Raw genomic sequence first — 19,770 nt, 5'->3', positions numbered from 1 at the left:
ACACAAAATCGTTTTCATTTCAACATAAACAATTTTATAAATTTCATCACTTCGTTTCTCATATGTAATTGTACACTCTTAACTTGCAGTGTTTGTTGAAACATTCCTACATAATCCCCTTATCCTGAAAACAAGTTTCGTCATTGCTGAACCAGCCTCGTGATCGTTTAAAATAAAAGCGAAAAGGCAGCCCATTCTCCCGACCGGCGAGGCTTGTTCCTAGTGGTCATTTTTTGTTTATTTTTTTTTTCGATAACACCACCGCATCGCACTCGCACTGACAAGAGATGCCTGAGGAGATGATCGTCGTCAGCGACAACGAACCTCATTTCATCTTTGATTCGTCTTGTTAGTAGTTGCTTCTTGATTTTGTCGACGGAGATGTTTTCGTTCGTTGTTCGGGTGGAACGCACCACTGGAGATGTGGATGATTTGTCGGTATGTCTGTTTGTATGTACCGAGAATAAAATGTATGCACCTGATAATGCAGCGCAGTAAAGTAGGTGCGGAGTGGGATGCACGCTTAGATGAGTTGACACAAAGTTGTACTCAAATTACGTGAAATCGGACACCATCGAATCAGCTTTGGCTATTGTATAAGTCTGCGATTTTATACGAATTTAGTTATGCTATGGATGCATTCATCTGGGCGTGAAGTAGTCAACATCTTAGCCAAGAATGAGATTGCGTACGTATGTATGTAAGGCAGGTTTATAGACCAGTCCATTTTCTTGATAGACACGCGTCACTCTCAAATCATAAATTATTTGTTTGGCATGAATGAACTGTACTTTGCTTATGCAACAAGTCCCTTATCATACAATTGTAAGCACATCTGTGTTTATTTATTTGTTTTGTATCACTCCAATACTGCATAATTTGAAATTCGGTTGTAACTTAATTCATTAAATCTCTTCACTTCTTCAATGACTACGATAAGGGAATGGAAACGTTGTTACAATCATACAGCACAACAATAATAGTTATTTATGTAACGAGTTGCAAAAAGTTGATTTTTTCAGCACGAGTCGTACATTTATCCAACGAGGCTTGCCGAGTTGGATAAATATGAAGAGTGCTGAAAAAATCGAGTTTTGCAACGAGTTCCATACAAAGTTTTATGCAATGATTTTTTCATAATGCAACCCATTTGAGTTGTATAATGTTCATAATGCAACTCAAATGAGTTGCATTATGAACATTATACAACTATTTTTCATTATGCAACTCATTTCAGTTGCATAATGAGCCAGTTCGGAAAAATTGGCCATTATGATACCAAAATGAGTTATATAAAATGTAAATTATGATACTGAATTGCATAAAATGAATTTAACTGACAGTGTATTCGATAAAAATGAAATTTCGATAAAAGCTTCGGAGTGTTTGGCATATACAGTCTAGACTCCTACTATACGGTTGGTTCGGGGATGCAGTAGGAATCCGTGTTGTAGGAATCCCAGAGTTTATGAGATTTGGGGTGTGAGCGGGGTGTGAGCGAATATCTCTGACGTATTACAAGATAGCACAATACTTTCTTTGGCAAAGTTGTTGTACTAGAATAGTTCTATCACACAATGCCAACTAACATCCAGTTAGTTGGCAATTTGGCCACTAGAGGCGCTATGTAGAAGCGGTTGCTATGTACTCTCGCCAGTAGAAGCACTCATAAGTTATCACATGCGATATCTCAAGATCTACTTTATTTGAAACAATTCTGTCTTCGGCAAAGTTGTTCAATAGGTCAAGAACAATCTGGTGATTCACCAATAACATTGTGATTTCGCCGCCATATAGCGCTTAGCCGTCAAGTTAAGTTTCAAACTTCTCTATCTCTCTTCTGATTCAAAAAGTAGTTTGTGATTTCGTCGCTAGGTGCGCTAGCCGTCAAGTAAAGCTTCAAATTTCTCTATCTCGAGATCCAGAGCAGATAGAAAAGTGTCGTCTTCGGCAAAGTTCTTCAGGAAGTCAAGAGCTTTATAATTATTCGAAAAGTAGTTTGTGATGTCGTCACTAGGTGGCGCTAGTTGTCGTTCAATAAAAAAAATCGGCTTCAAATTTCCTCACAGATCCTTTAAAAAAATCTTTCATGGATTAAATCGGGAATTTTCTTCAGAATTTTGTTTAGAAATTCCTCCTATTCTACAATTTCTTCAAATCATTATTCTTTCAAAACATCTCGCATGATTTACTTATGAAATTCCTTCACTTTTTACCAAAAAAAAAACATGAACTTCCTTAGACATTTATTCTTTCTTAGACATTTATTCAGAAATCTCTCCAGAGATTCCTTTTATCAAACTTTGCCTTAACGATGCCTTCAGCAACTATGCCAGAGCTTTTTATATTTTTTTTTTTTTCAAAAGTTCCTTCATTTTTCGTACTGGGGTGCTTTGGAATTTCTTTCAAGGATTTTACCAGAAATTCCCACACCATCTTTCAATTTCTCCAAAAATTCCACTAGGGACTCCTCCAGAAGTTTCATGAAGAGTTGTGAAGAAAATCCTTCAGAGATTTATCCTATTTTTGGGGACTTATCTAGATTTTTTTCGGAAAAATCCTTCGGAAATTCCTTTATGCATTTTCTCAAATGATCTTCCAAAGATTTGTTCCAAAACTTTCTCCAAGTATTTTTTTTTTCAAATCTGAATTCCTGTCAGAAAATCTTCCTGGGATAAGTTTAGAAATTCCTCCAAGTACTGTTTTGAAAAACGAAAAAATGTGAGATCCATTCGCGAATTTTCCGCAGGAATTTCTATAGAAATTGTCCTAGGGATTGCTTCACAAATTTTTCAACGGATGCTGTCTGAAAATCTCCCATGGCTTTTATTATAAATACAACTAATAATTTCTTCAGAAATGTCAACAGATTTTCCTCCAGAGAATTCTTTACTGATTTCTTCAAAGATTACTTCAACCCTCCTTTGGCATTAGGGTCATTTTTTTACCCAAACCGTACACTACGCAAGCGAGCTGTTCCCAACGTGATACAAAAGGAAGGTTAAAAAAAACACTTCCACAGATTTTTTGAGAATTTCTTCATAGACCCTTGCGGAAATTTATACTTTCTCTTCTACTCCTTCTTGGCCTGCCTCTCTTCAACTTAGTGTTCTAAAAGCACTTCCACAATTATTAATTGTGGAGTCTTCTTTGCCTGCCATTGCATGAATTTGTACATTATGTGGCAAGTACAATGATACATTATGCCCAGGGAGTCGAGCAAATTTTCCCGACCGAAACGAAAACCGAACCCACCGTCTCCGGATATTCGATCCATAGCCTTAACTGCCCCCACTCGCATAACTTTCCCATTTAACTTTTCATCACTTTTGAGTTAACGTTATGAATAGTCATCATTTTTATGTACTTCCAGAAACAACAATAAAAATTACGAATTTTTATGTTAATGTGTGAAAAAATAACAAGTTATGAGCATCCCATATCAAAAGTACCCGCAAAACAGTCCCATCATAGATTTGTGTGTTACGTAACGCAAAATTGAACAACTTTGTAGTGATTGTAATATTTTTTACAGTTATATATTCATTAGAGTGGGACACCGAAAGACATTTTACGCCTGTACACTTTTTGAGTTCCTTTTTGGTCCCATATCAACTGTGCAAAATTTCAGCTCGATCGGAGAAACTATATTTTAGCGCCAGCCATTTTAAGTTTTCATACGATTTACTATGGGGAAAATCAGTTTTTCAAAGAAAAATCGCCACAAGTTGCCCCTTAACCCCTGAAATAAATCGATGAATGATTTCTGTTGGAAATTTTACGAGGAACCAACTCTCCGAAGACCGCAAAGCGATCTAAGGCATGTGGAAAAAGTTATTAACTGAAAACCGAATGGCATGCCAATGCTGTTTAACATGTAAGGAATAACAATAAATAATAAAATCTCGTCATTTTATCAATCGGGTGGAGGCTTAATAACTTTTTCCACGAACGTCGCATCGGTTTGCGGTCTTCGGAGGTCTGATACTTCGTGAAGTTTTCTACAGAAATCATTCATCGACTTATTTTTTGGGATCTAGGGGTGACTCCTAGCGATTTTTGTTTGCAGATGTAAAACTTCCCCATAGTAAATCGTATGAAAAACTTAGAATGGCGGGCGCTAAAATATAGTTTTTCCGATCGATCTGAAATTTTGCACAGTTGATATGGGACCAAAGAGGAACTTAAAAAGTATACAGGAATTAGAGTTTTTCCATTTTTTGTATTTTCCCATATAAACCGTGTACCAGGCTAATATTCATGTGCAAAGCAATCGGTAAAAGTTTCGAAATGATCGAAATATTTTTCAAATTTTGGCGATTTCTCAAAGTTTTATATGGAAACAAGTTTTTAAACTTCAAATGCCGTTTTCTCAATTCCTACTTTTTGCAAATGGGACTGTTATGCGAGTGGGGGCAGTTAACCTCTAGGTTAACTAAAGACCCTTCGAAATTCATCCTAGAATTCATTTAAAATTTCCTAATAAAGCTCACAGGGAAGAATAACAGAAAAGAAAAACTTTCAGGGACTAATTCAGGAAACTCCCAGTAGATTTACTTCAAAAATCATCATGGAAATGCAAAATAAACTCAATCAGCAATTCATTCAGAAAATCTGCTAGGGATTTTTCAAGACTTTAGAATTTCATTCAGAAATTTCTCCATAAACTCCTCAAGAAAGTCTTGCACGGATAGCTTCCAAAAATGATGCATGAATTCCTTTTAAAAATACTTCATGAATTCCTTTCAAAAAAAAAAATCTTGCATAGATTGTTACAGAAATTCTTCTACGAATTTCTTCAGAAATTTTTATTTAGTTTTCTCCAGCAATTTTCCAAAGCATATATCTAAAAAATCGTCTATGAACTTTCTAAGCAGTATTTTATGTTTTTTTTTTGAAAATGATTCACGGGTACATCAACTATCATAAATTCAGAACCCTTTCAAAATTTACTCAGAAGCTTTCTAAAGAATTTTCTCCAAGGATTGCTTCAGAAATTCTACAAGAGATTATTAGAGAAATTCACAAGATTTCTTCACATTCCTTCAGATATTCCTTCAGGAAATTTCTCATCCAGGAATTGCTTCAAGGATTTCTCAAAATAGTCTTAGAAAATCCTCCAAGGATTCTTTCAGAATTTTTTATAAAGATTATTTCAGAGATTCTTTTAAGAATTCTTACGAAGAGGCTGGAAGACATTCTTGCTGGGATTCCTGCAAAAATTCACACAGTGATTTCATCAGAAATATAGCAGGCTATTCCTCTGTGTATTTTCTCAGAAATTCCTCTAGGATTGCCTCCAAGCGTACCTCTAGGATCTTCTCCTATGGATTCCTCCAGAAATTCATTACAAAAAATGTTCAGGACTTTTATAAGGGGATTTTTCCAGATTTTTGCCTTTCTCGTACACCAAGGTGTACCGAAAGGCTATATGTTCACTCCAAAAACGAAAATTTGATAGAGCCTCCGGAGGGGTCAAGTCTTATATACCAATCGACTCAGCTCGACGAATTGAGGTGATGTCTGTGTGTGTATGTGTGTGTGTGTGTGTGTGTATGTGTGTGTACAAAAAAACTCACATCACTTTTTGGCAGTAAACCTCAACCGATTTTATTGACCGACGGTTCATTCGACGCGGAATCTGGTCCCATTGTTTCCTATTGAAAATGGTTCAGATCGGTCCAGCCGTTCCGGAGTTATGGCCATTTAGGTGTTCCGGACCGGTACCCCAGGAAGGGGCCAGATATGAAAACGCTACAAACCCATCCATGCGGCACATCAAACTACGGCATTTTCGATAACTTGATGGATTGATTGATTTGTCTTTATTAGAGAGACTTTCAGCCCTTGGCTGGTTCGTCTCTCGAACTTGATGGATGGTAAGCAGAAAAATAGTCTCAGACCATATCTGAACCGGTAGTGTCCCGGAATCGGTTCCGGGTGTCCCGCCAGAAGTGACCAAACATAAAAGTTAACCAAACCCATGCATGCGACATATCAAATAGTGTCTTTTTCGATATCCTGATGAACAGTAAGCAGGATAATATTCTCAGACCATATCTGAACCGGTTGTGTCCCGGAACCATTTCCGGGTGTCCCGTCGGAAGTGGCCAAATATCAAATTGAAATAAAACCGTGCATGTGATCAAACCACAGCTTTTTCGATAACCTGATGAACAGTTAGCAGGAAAGCATTCTCAGACCATATCGGAACCGGTTCCAGATATTCCGCCGGAGGTGGCATAGTATAAAAGTTATTTAAACCCATGCAAGGGACATATCAAATCGTGGCTTTTTTGATATCCTGATGAACAGTAAGCAGGAAAATATTTTCAGAACATATCTGAATCGGTTGTGATCCAGAACCGGTTCCGGGTGTCACGCCGGAAATGGCCAAATATAAAAGGGAACCAAACCCATGCAAGCGACACATCAAATCGCGGATTTTAAGGCATCTTGATTTAACAAAAAAAAAAGTTTTCGGCCATATTGGGGACAACCGGTAGTGTTCCGCAACCGATTACGGTTGCCCCATCGGCAGTGGTCAAATGTAAAGGAGAACCAAACCCATAAATTCGACACATTTAATGACTTTTTAGGTAAGCTGATGAACGGTTAACAAAAAAATCATAGACCATACTTTGGAAAACCAATAGTGTGCCGAAACCGGTTCCAGGTGCCCCGACGGAAGTGGTCAAATGTAGAAAAAAAAAAACCAAACGCATACACGCAGCACACTAAATAAAGGCTTCTTCGATAACGCGAAGAACGATCAGCAAGAAAATAGTCTCAGGTCAGTAGTGTTCCGGAACCAGATTCGAGTGCCTCGCCGGAACTCACTATTTTAGTTTTGTTTAGATTGTATGATTTGTTTTTGAACACAAATCTTACAGATATTGTGGTGGTACGAATTGATAGCTTGTACATTTTACGATTGTTGGCTTCCGAGGTTCACTGCGGTTGATCACCAAACGGATCAGGTGTCGGAATGCACCAAATTAGAACTTTCGGAAGTAGCAGCTGCACGAGGAGCCGCTGCGGGTGGAAGTAACATCACAATATCGTATCATTCGAATTTACAGTGTATTACACTGAGACATTTGATCATTTTTTTAATTCAACAAATTTCGAATGAGAAGGATACATGTTAAAAAGTGTCTTATTAAAGAGTGATGAATACGCGGGGTTTGACAGTACATTAAATAGCAGCTTTTTTGATAACTTCTTCTTCTTCTTTATAGCTCGATGTTCGCATTGGAACTTGGCCTGCCTCTCTTCTACTTAGTGTTCTTTAGAGCACTCCCACAGTTAATAATTGAAGGGTTCTCTTTGCCCGCCATTGCATGAATTTGTATATTGTGAGGCAAGTTCAATGACACACTATGCTCAGGAAGTCGAGAAAATGTTTCCGACCGGAACGGGAATCAAACCCGCCATAAAAGTGATTTGTACCCATGCATAAGATAAATCAAATATTGGGTTTTTTAGGTAACCTGATGTACGTTAGCAATGATATTGCCTCAGACTATATATGGGAGACCCGGTGGTGCTCCGGAATCTGTTCCGGAAAGTAACCAAATGTACCATGCGACACATCACATCACGGCTTTTTTAATAACCTGAGGAACGGTTAACTAGAAAATAGGCTCATACCACATTATTTAGAGACTACTGGTAGGGTTGCACAACCAGCGTTTGATGCTTCAATGCAAGCAATAAATATGTGTAAGAGAACATATTAAACCCACATACAAACAGACGTCTCACTATACTCAATACGTTTTTATTTTTAACGGTCAATAAAATATAACCTAGAATGTGCAAAAAAAAACTTTATCGAAGACCGCAAAGTGATCTGTGAATGTGTAAAAAGTTATATCTTAGCTTGTTAGTATCGTCTTGATATTGATCAGCTCCCAATGTTAGTGAAGGTACTCAAGCAGTCAACTGAGAAATCAGATATTATTCAGCTCTGCTTTTACGCTGAACACAACTTCGGAGTATGTGCCACCAATAAGTTTTAAGTCAATTCAATGATGGCTTTGATAAAATGCTTGCTTTTCTTAAAAAAATATCATGATTCAGGAACACTTTGACTTACGTCGACGGAAAGATCGTGAGAACATATACGACGAAAAAGGCACTATCACCTCTAGGTGGATTAATTTGGGTTTTTTTTATCAAGAATATCTGAAGAGGTTTGTGTTAGTTATTCTACCAAGGGTTTTCAGTTATTCTTCAGGTATTCCTTCTGAATTTTCTTCAAAAGATCCATCAATCAATTCTTAAAATATGCCTGCTTGTTTAAGAAATTCATTTGAAATTATCCTCCGATTTTTTTAAATTCTTACAGAAATTTCTTAAGTGATACTTTCGGAAAATATTTAGAGATTTCTGCAATATTCCTAAAATTACTTTAGTAATTTTAGCAGGGATTTCTCCAAAAGTTGTTCCTTGGATTCTTTCAGAAGTTGTTCCAGCAATTCCTTCAAGAATTACTCAAGCGGTTTCTTCAGAGATTCCACTAGGTATTCATCCATGTGAACAGTGAGGGGGCGCTGAAATCGGGGAACCTTGACAAACTAGCTCTGAGTTTACCATGACAGCACTGGAAATAATTAATCACACATTTTGTCAGTAACCTGGAATTTGCGACAAATTTTGAAATTCAATCAGCTGAGTACACACCAAGAAAAAAAAAAGGCGAAATTATATCAACATTTACAACTGGCTGTCACTTTTTCCCAGAGGACAGAGATTACTCAAATTTTGTTCAATTACTCTTTGTATTATATTGTTTACATTCTGTGAATTGCTTGGTCATGTGGTTTGTTGCGATCAAGCTAAAAGTAATTAAAGTGAAAATGCGTGAAAAAAATGTTGAACATTCCATGGAAGATCATGAGCTGTTCCATCTTGTTTTGAAACAAATATGCTGCGAGATAGTAATTCAACGGTCTCCAAAGTGAGAAAGAAGTCCAAAGACTGGTTAAATTTGAAATTCCGGAAGGTATTTTAGAAGGAATTCTTAGAAAAAATCGCAAAGAGAACTCAAAAGGAATTCCAAACGGAAACACTGAATTGATTTCCGAAAAAAAAAAATCCTTCGAAAAAGCTTCAAGGTATTCACAAAAAAATATACAAAAATTCCTAGAAGGAATCCCTGGAAAAATTTCCGAACAAAACACTGAAAGAATAAAAAAATCCTCCTCTCCTCTTCTTGGCGTAACGTCCTCACTGGGACAAAGCCTGCTTCTCAGCTTAGTGTTCAATGAGCACTACCACAGTTTTTAACTGAGAGCTTCCTCTGCCAATGACCATTTTGCATGTGTATATCGTGTGGCAGGCACGAAGATACTCTATGCCCAAGGAGGTCAAGGAAATTTCCTTTACGAAAAGATCCTGGACCGATCGGGAATCGAACCCGTCACCCTCAGCATGGTCATGCTGAATACCCGTGCGTTTACCGCCTCGGCTATATGGGCCCTTTAATTCTTTAAAAAAATCCATAGTTCTCTAAACTTCGCTGAAATTCTCAGAGCTCTGGTGGAGCTGCAGAAAAAATCTCCGATGGAATTCCAAGAGCATAAATCTTTGAAGGAATTCCTGAAGCAACCTCTCGGAGAAAGCCCGGAAAAACCTCCGTAGGAATCCCAAAAGGAATTTTCGAAGAAATCACTGAAATAAAATCCGAAGAAATGCATGGTGGAATTCCTACAGGAATCTTTGGAGGAATTGACGATGGAAAACCGGGAGGGATTCCAAAAGCACATCCGTGGAAGATATTTTGAAGTAATTTTCAGAGAAATTTCTGAAAGAATCCCTGATGACATCTTTGAATTAGTTCCTTGAAGAAATGCCCAAAAAACGCTCAAAATAGTTCCAGAAAGAGTCGTGGACGATTTTCGAGAGGAATCCCTTAAGGAAACTACAGAGATATCCTTTAGGTAACCTTCAGAGGAATTGAAAGCGGAATTCTCAGAATAATCATTTGAGGAGTTTCTGTAAGGATCTTTTAAAAAAGGAATCACGAAAAACTGCCTGAAGACACCTGACCCTGAAGAAATCAATCAATGTATTCCCGAGAACAATGCACTTTTAGAAAAGTTACAGCCAGTTGACTATTTTTTGAAAAGTGAAAATTTTGCCTGTCCCGATCATTTTTTTATCTCCTGTACGTTCCTCTTTTTTGTTTTGGTTCCTGTTTGACATATGCCCACGCCACCTACTTATCGGTTTGCGAAACACATTGTTATTAGCATTGAGCGATTCATGTTTTCGTGACGATGATTTCAATTGCAATTTGATCGAAATGATCCGTCTGTATGCCTGTGGCAAAGAACACATTGCTTACTGTTTGTCATCACTGGTCCTACCTCACACATCGCACGGATTTTTCAGCTTTTGATCGACATTGGTAATTGTCCACTCATTGAAGCCGAGTGACCCGCATGGTGGCTTATCAATTTTATTCAATTCACATTTCAGAAGAACAAAAGTTAGAAGTTATGAGATTACATTTTATTGAGATCAGGACCTTTCTGCGTTTGAAGCCACATCGAAATGCTACTGTCGTTGGTCTACTAGAGACCGCACATATTTTATGGTAATCATCGTGCAAGTAATGGTTCATTGATAATAACTGCCGGTCTGACTAGAGTAATCGCAACATTTACAGACTTTAGGAAGTAAAAAAGAAACACCCCGGATTCATATTCGAGAATGTTTGATTATTGCGATGCACGTCCCGGTCAGGGAACGAATAATCTGTTTCTTTATCATTCGCATCCTATATGTCTAGCAAAACTGAATTTGACCCTATAATCTAGTTCGATTGCATCTATACTGGTTGAGTAACGGAAATAAACATTCACATGAAGCTATTGCGTTTGCATGTACATATAAGCCATCATAAACAATGTTTGAGCACGTGCCGATGATTGCGAGAGCACACTAAAAAGTAATCACTCAGAAACGTGTGAGGTTGAAAGAAATGAATAATTCTATTATACCGAATGGGATTTATGCCGAATGCCAATGTATTAAACGGCATTGTGTCAAACGGCATAGTGTCATACTTGCCATAACAAACGTGAAAGATCGCCGTTCAATCTTCCAGCTATCACCGTTACCTGTTACCAGGTTAAACTTCCATCGACCTTTGTTGTTATTCGTAAGTTTAAAAATTCAATATAATTAAGTATTATAAAGCCATAACTATTTTATCAGAAGCTGACCATTGGCAGCAAAAATGCCCTTGCAGTAATGTTGAAAGTACATATTTTGTTTGTTAAATTTCTTTGGAATGCTTCTTAGCGTGATAAGATTACAGCCACTTGAAAACAAATTATTGGCGGCTGGGAATTCATGTGAGCAAGCTGTACTCAATCGAGCGTAAATTCTTAGAATAAATGAAATGCAACAAAGTTAGGCTTCTGAATTTCACAACAACAAAAACATGTTTTTATAAGAATGGACCGAACCAGTTTCCACGGATCCTGGAAAATCCGGATTTCAACGCACTTGTTTTTGTTTTGTTTTGTTCTGCAAAACAATGCTCGAAATTATGGGTGCAAAACAACCTAAAATTGCTTCAGTGCCTGTCCATTATCTCCAGTTAGCCTAGTGGTTAAGGCTGTGGATCGCCAATCTGGAGACAGTGGGCTCAATCCCTGTTCCGGTTGGGAAAATTTTCTCGACTCCCTGGACATAGCGTATCATTGTCCTTGCCTCACAATATACAAATTCATGCAATGGCAGGCAGAAAAGCCCTTCAATTAATAACTGTGGAACTGTTTAAAGAACCTTAAGTTGAAGCGAGGCAGGCCAAGTCCCAGTGGGGACGTCGAGCCATTAAGAAGAAGAAGAGGAAGCCTGTCCATTATGTGTCCATCAGACTGTCAGGCCAGTAGGCCCAATAGTTATTGGGATGAATGGTCTCTGCAATCCTTTCTTCTATGTAGTTAAAAACCTCAGTTACGTTAAACTTATTAATATTGAAAACTGAAGTTTTTCCTTTTCTTAGATAAAAATGGGGATGGTAACATAAGGCTGAATCTCAAAAGGCTGAATGCACAAAATGCTGACATATATTAACCCTTTAGTGTCATACCTTCAATATACTCAAAAAGTAACAATTATCTCCTGCATTGCACTGCAGGGCACACGTTTTCCCAGCTTTTAGTTCTCTCAATCTATCATATTATGTGTGTTTTACTATTCTTGAGCAGTTTTGACTACTGTGGATCGCCTAAACTAACATTAGTAACATTAGATATATGGGTAATTCTCGCTGAGACCGGCCCACTATTTACACCTTGTCTTCAAAAATGTTTAAGGTGGTGATTTTCTGAAAGTCCTCGCTAAACAAGTAAGGAAAATGCATTTGGTTACTCATATTGGTGGACCCCCCGTTAGTCAGCAGAGCCACAACAATTTTTGCAGACCCCCCGATTTTGGTCAAATGGTGGCTCATTTAAACCGTTGTAACCCAAAAGTTTCTCCAAAAACCACCTCAAAACGAATTATTGTTGAAACGAGGAAAGATAGAGCTACTATTGACAATAATAAAAAGTTGGGTCGGCCATATTGATTTTGGCTGCCATCTTGGATTTTAATACCAAAACATTTTTTTCACCATGATGGCAACAACCGATTTTCAAAATTTTCGCATCAATTGAAAACTGAGACATTTATACATAAGATATCAAACAATCATAGATGTTATTTTTTCAAAAGCATTTGATATGCAAATATGCATCGAATTTAGCGGTTTCATCAAAATCATATTTATGACCGCCCTCACATTGGGCTGTAACCAGTGCGATGTTAACAATGATTGTACATGTACAACCATCATGATGCGTTTTCAGCCAAACCCGTTTACCGGTTCTTTGGAACGCGCACTGTTTCCAAAGGCCCAATTTCGTGATCGAAATTGTTTTGGGCATGAAAAATTGATTTTAGAGGTTTGGTGTCTTCGAAGAAGTTGTTTGGTATATCAGAGCCCTTCTTTTGGAAGTATTACTAATATGATTAATCCACTTAAAAGTGAGCTAGAAATTCATTTTTGTTTCATAAGTGAAGATAGCGTGTTTATGTCTACAGCAAAGTTGTAGAAAATGTCATTATGAGAAAACTTGCCGAACAAACTTTTGCTCTATCTGCTCAATTTCTCGAGATATGGGCCATTATTTGTGAATGGCCCCTTAAAATCAGTTTTTTTGTTGTAACTTTTTCCAGACATTTTTGGGAATCTTCAAATGTTCTTTAAGTTATTAAATATGCAACAAAAGTTTGTTGCAAGAAGTTGTTTGATGGACAAGAATCCTTCTTTTGAAAGTATTACTTTTGTGATCAATTCACCTAGTAGTGAGATGAAAATTCAGTGTTTACCATATGTGAATATAGTATACTGATGTCTTCAGGAAAATTGTAGGAAATATCATTACAAAAAAAACTTGCCGAACAAACTTTTGTTCTATATGCTCCATTTTGAAAGATATGGGTCATTTTCTGAAAACGACCCCTACATATCAGTTTTTTCATTGTTACTTTTTTCAGACATTCTTAGGAATTTTCAAATGTTCTACAAAGTTATTATATATGATAAAATACATGTTTTCTTTGAAGACGACAAATTTCTATCTTCAATATTTTTTGAGTTTTTTGAATATTTCAGTAACGAACCAAAATATTTCACAGTTCAATTTTACTGTCAAGGAAGCAAGTTTCCAGCCTGAGTTGAAACAAAATTTACACCTATTATAAACTTCTTTTATATTCATTTGAAAAATCTTGCCCCATTTTGCCTCTGCAAATGTCACAAAGCCGCAAAAAAAAAAAACAATTTTTTAAATAAATTATTGAATATCTCAAAAACTATCAAAGATACAATGTTGCCGTCTTCAGAAGAAACACGTATTTTTTCATATTAAATAACTTTGTATCACATTTGAAAATTCCCAAAAATGTCTGGAAAAAGTTACAACAAAAATACTGATTTTAAGGGGTCATTCAAAAATAATGGCAAATTGAGCAGATAGAGCGAAAGTTTGTTCGGCAAGTTTTCTCATAATGACATTTTCTACAACTTTGTTGAAGACATAAACACGCTATCTTAACTTATGAAAAAAAAAATCGAATTTCTATCGCACTTTTAGGTGGGTTATTCACATTAGTGGCTCTGATATACCAAAAACTTCTTCGAAAACACCAAATCTCTAAAATAAATATTTCACGCCCAAAACAATTTCGATCACGTAATTGGGCCTTTGGAAACAGTATGGAACGGTGTTCTAGAAAATTTGAGTTATAAACTGCAGATACCATGTCAATAAAATATAGTAATATTTCACACAATTAAATAATTGATGATAGGTATCCTTAGAATTCATCCAAATCGTGTCTTATGAAACCCTGATTGAAACTATAATTGCATTTTACGATTGTAAAATTCCGCTCTTTGGACGTAAAGAGGATATACATATTACAATAGTTACAGTTACTCAAAGAGAAATCAATGTGTGCCATAAATTGTTGCAGATTGTTACAAGTTGCTTCGTATGTTGCGATGGTTTACATCTCGGGACTAATCATCTCAGTCAGGGGTCATTTCCCATTTCATAGAATCTCAATTGACCCAGTTGAGGTTCATGCAGTGCGCAAGTTGACTCTGTGTACTATTCCGAGAAGCAAATATTCCTCCGTGCCACCCACTGCTATTGCCTGTATCTGACCTATTAAAACTGACATCCCTTATCAGAACAGCGGTCTTGAGCAGCCGTACATCAAAACACCATAAAGCTCGATAAGCACCAACACTGTGCAATCGGCCTTAACTGTAGGATGTTTATTTCACTGAGGAGCTATTTTTTCTTCATTTTGGGCAGAAATCATTCCACCAGCTCGAAAAATGGCCGTACGTATGGTGCTGTATTCTTGAAATGACCTTTTCCGGTAGATGAACCGACGAAAATTACACAAACACCATCTACCGTCTGGATACTGTTCGACCAGCCGTCGTCGTTCGGGAGGATCAGAGAACCATTCATATATTTAAATCGATGTCTTCTTCTTCACGCACAGGCACTCTTCGCACTGCTCAACAGCATTCAGCGGTTGTTTATAATGCATCACGTACGATTCACCTACATTTTCCCAGACTGCTTCTTCACATCTTACGTAAAAACTAGCTGAGCAATGGACCTTTATCACTACGCTACCAGACAGCACTTTTTCTAGGTTTGATTCACTAATCACTGGTACAAGATTTGTACGTAAAAATCTGTAGAACCATTGTACACAATTTTCCGACGCTCGGAATTCCGCCGTTAGAACAAACAATACAGCCAAATGACTTCAATTACTCCCCGAGAACTACACTCTGTACGTCTCGCGAACCGTTCTCACTAGCAGACGACAAAAACTGACTTTTGACAACTGAACGCAGATTGACAACTTCCAATAAACGTATACTGAGTTCTTGGTTGTAGGGCCACTCAGAACGGTCGGTTGGCAAATACAAAGTCGGTGCCTATGATGATACATGTAGGTAGATACCGTGAATATACCAACAAACCGTGTTGTCGCCAACGATAATGGGTTACCCCCCTCGGTAGCGTACTAGTGTGATTGGAGCGGACTGTCTGGGCGGCGGTGCGGTGTAGTAACTCACACACCCGGTTGAGTAACACCACGCGAAACGTAGTTGACAGATATCAATTGGTGCTGGGCATGCGCAGTAATGACCATGTGCTGCATTAGATATGATTAGCATAGGCAAAGTTGTCGAATGGTTGCAAAAATTAACCTTTGGAGGAAGATTTGAATGATCTATGTGTGATAAAGTTATTTGCACGTGGTACCTGTGCTTCAAGTTCAATTTATTCAAAATTCATGACACCAAACTACTCTGCGTGAATCGCAAATTGTAGTTGTGGTTCACAGCAGTACTGTTTTATATGGTTAACATTTTGCACTGTACCGATGCTATTCAAGAAATATTTAATTGATAAGTAAGAGAATATCGAGTTAAGTACTGTTTATTTGAATTCAACTGAAAATTGCACTGTTTGGCAAATACGTATTTCGACCTGTATCGTACTTACGTATATGTCAGAGAATGCAAATTTTTAGTGGAATTAAGAGGAAACAAACCATCATCGTTTAACAAAAACTCAAAAGCAGTTTTCTCGCTGAAATCTCAACCAATGTTAATAAAAATTTATCACTGCACTCTGGTCACCATCTGGATAACAGTGAAATCAGTAACAAATTTTAAAAACGACGTATAACCAATGCTACACCATTGATTATACGTCGTTTTCAAAATTTGTTACTGAAATAATGTTTAATGATGGTTTTGTGACTTATAGGAAGAAAACTGCTTTTGAATAATGTATGGTTGCTGATGACTGAATGATGGTTATTTGAGCTTTAAAAGGAACAGTACTTAAATAATCAGATTTTCTTTTACATACAGGTGATCATGCAGGTATTCCACTAACACGCCAAGGTTTGATCATCGTCATTTAATTGAAGCTTTTCATCAGAAAAGCTTTTTTTTGTTTTTGTACTGTCTTTATCAAAGGGTAATAAGATATCATCTGTAAGAAGGACACTTAAAACTTAAAAGTTGTTGATGTGCAAATATTATTTTTCTTAAAAATGGAATTCAATGGTCCATGTAAAATTACCAAAACGTTTCATTGGTGGAGCTTATGATTTATTCATTTAAATGAAACCCATTTTTTCAGTTTGCATATTTTTTATATTGTTTTGCTGCTATATGCTGAGGTTAGCTGTAATATCCATCTATGTAACAGATAGCTCGTGGATCTAAATGTTTGTACTGATTATGAGTAATGCCTTTGCCAATCTTCACCACGGTTTCCCTCAGTTGTAACATTACAATTTTTGTTATGCTTGCTATAAAAGACCATGCGTCCGCATGATCGGTCTCCTGCAGATCGACCTTGCAAAAGGTATAAAAGAAACGTTTGATTGATAAGGTGATTCAAAAAATCCTTTTTACTCCGCACCGCTTATTCGATTTGTAACCAGAGCTATGCCTTCTCCCAAAACTTGATTGAAAATTGAGATTGCACAAGCACTTCAAAGTTTGTTTGGGAATTAAAAAACGATGATTTTCATTCTCCAGTTAGCCTATAGCCTTGTATCGTTTTCCCTTACCTTACCTTACCGGTCAGACTAAGGTCTGAGTGTCCTCTGCTGTACGTAAGAGTCGCCTCCAGTCCATGGCTGTATGCATGAATGCCAGATGTGAAGACATGTTTTCATTTTGAATACATTTGAACTTCTGTGAAGACATTTATTTTTGTGAAGACATATTGAAAACATTTCAAATTATGTGGAGGCTTTTGCAGACTTTTGAAAGCTGAAAAATAATATTGTTATTGTTGATCTAATCTAATAATTCAAATCTTGGATTAATTTCAGATGAAATGCGTTTAAATTTTGTTGATAAAAACTTACAGATTGCTAATTTTTTAGTCTTGGCATTGGTGGAAGTTTTGGAGCAGTTTTTGTTAAAATACGATTCAGATACCTATATCGACAACAATTTCTTTGGAATTTTAAGATTTATTTCGATTTATTTTATTAATTTCAAATCAGCAATTATATAAATAAATCAAAATATTCAGGAAACAACAACCAACATAGTGCATGAATGCTTCAAGATATCTTCCAAAACAATTAAATATTTGTTAATATATATTATTTTTAATTTCATTCAAGGACTTTTTTGATGTCATCAAAGAGTCTGAAATAAGATATTTTAAGATTTTTATTGAGTTTCATTTAGGAATTCATCTGCATGTTCTCCACTAGTTTTTCAAGAATCTCTAAAAACAGAGGTACTTTTTAAAAATATCAACGACATTTTTTTTGATAAAAAAAACTTTAGAACTTCGTTTGAATTTCAAACAGAGCTATATCCAGAATATCCCGCAGATTTTTCCGAAGATGTGTCCAACAAAGTTTGTTAAAATTCCTCCAGTAGTTTCTCTGGAATCCCTTCAGAAGTTCCATGGGAATTTCTCCAGGATTTCATCAGAAATTCTTCTAGAACAGAGGTTCCCAAACTTTTTGCTATCGCGGCGTCCTTTGACATTTCCAAAAATGTCACGGCGCACCAAGTTTTTAACAGTTTTTATTTTTTTATTTTATTTTGGGCAACTTTTACATTACAGTGTGCAGGACAAAATCGTAAAACACTTCTCTAATGTCATGTGTTCAGAAATCAATATTTGGAAAACTAACTATTAAAAAACCCTGCGGCGCACCTGGGAAAGGTTCGCGGCGCACCAGGGCACCGCAGCGCACAGTTTGGGAAGCACTGCTCTAGAAATTCATTAAAGAGTTTCTTCCAGGTTTTCCTCGGAAATTCCGCCAAGAGTTCTTCGGATTTTTTTCAGGAGATCATCGGCAATTTCTTCGGCAGTTCCTTGGGTATTCCTCTAGAAGATCCTCGGGCATTCCTCCAGGAGTGCCTAGAAAATTTCTCTAGGAGTTCCTCGGGAATTCATCCAGGATTTTCTCGGGAATTCATCCTGGAGTTTCTCGGAAATTCCTCCTGCAGTTTCCAAGGCATTCCTCCAAGAGTTCTTCGGGAATTTCTCTAGGAAATCCGCAAAAAGTCTGTAAGGAGTTGCGCGGGATTTTTTTTGGGCGTTCTCTTGGAATTTCTCCAGAAGTTTACCGATAATTGCTTCAGGACTCCCTCGGGCTTCCTTCATGTATTCCTCAGAATTCCTCCAGGAAATCCTGAAGAAGTTCCTGAGGAACTCCCGGAGGAGTTTTTGGGAAACTTATGAAGGAATTCCCGAGGAACTCCTGATGGAATTCCCGAGGAATTTCTGAAGGAATTTCTGAGAGACTCCTGGAGGATCTTCCAAAGATCTTTGATGGAGGTATTTCCGAACACATCCTGGAAAAATTTTCGAGAAACTCCGTGAAGAATACCCGTGGAACTTCTGGAGGAATTTTCGGATTTCTTTGTGGAGCTCGTGGAAATAACTACATAGAACTTCTTTAGAAATTTGCAGAAAAACCATAAAAAATACTAGGGAAAATCTGGAGGGGTTTATGCATTATTGCTGGAGGAGTTCTTGGTGGACTTCTAAAGTAAATTTGTAGAAAATTCTAGATGGAACTTCCAGGGAAATTCCTGGAGAAATTCTAGTAAGATCGTGGAGAAATTTCAAATAAACTCCCAAAAGAATTTCCTGGTAGCTCCAAGATAAACTCTCGGAGACTTCTTTAGAAATTGCCTGAAAACTTCTACGGGAATTCCTGAAGAATGTATGGAATAATTTTTAAAGATATTTTAGAGGAATTCCCACGTTTTTTATAGAGATTCTTGAGGAGCTCCAGAAGGAGTTCCCGTGGATCTCCTGAAGGAATTTCAGAAAAGCTCATGGAGGAATTCCCGAAGAACTCCTGGAGGAACGTCCGAGAAACTTCTGAAGGAATTCCCGTAGAACTCCTTGAGGAATTCCCCAGGAAGTCCTGCAGGAATTCCCGAGAAGCTACTAGAGGAATCCCCGAGGATCTCTTGTGGAAATTACCGAGGATCTCTAGCAGGAATTCTCGACGATCTCCTGGAAATTTCCCGAGATACTTCTGAAGAAATTCTCCAGGGGTTCCTGGAGTAATTTCTGAGGAATTCCTAGAGGAATTTTCGTAGGAATTCCTGATTATCTTCTGGAGGAATTCATGAAGAACTTTTTGAGGAATTCCATTGGA

The 19,770-nt window shown here is 37.2% G+C and overlaps 1 protein-coding gene across 2 annotated transcripts in view; it reads right to left on the bottom strand.

Moving 5' to 3' along the window:
- LOC109433068 (facilitated trehalose transporter Tret1) overlaps positions 1-15,494 on the bottom strand; it is a 151,220-nt gene extending 135,726 nt beyond the window's left edge. For both annotated transcript variants that reach the window (XM_062851205.1, XM_019709455.3), the window contains exon 1: positions 15,154-15,494. The gene's annotated coding sequence lies outside the window, so the exon portion shown is untranslated. The remainder of the gene's footprint in view (positions 1-15,153) is intronic.
- Positions 15,495-19,770: the final 4,276 nt, after the last annotated feature.

The sequence above is a fragment of the Aedes albopictus genome, chromosome 2, assembly GCF_035046485.1.
Source record: "Aedes albopictus strain Foshan chromosome 2, AalbF5, whole genome shotgun sequence".
Taxonomy (NCBI): Eukaryota; Metazoa; Arthropoda; class Insecta; order Diptera; family Culicidae; genus Aedes; species Aedes albopictus.
This window is presented reverse-complemented; position numbering and strand designations above follow the sequence as displayed.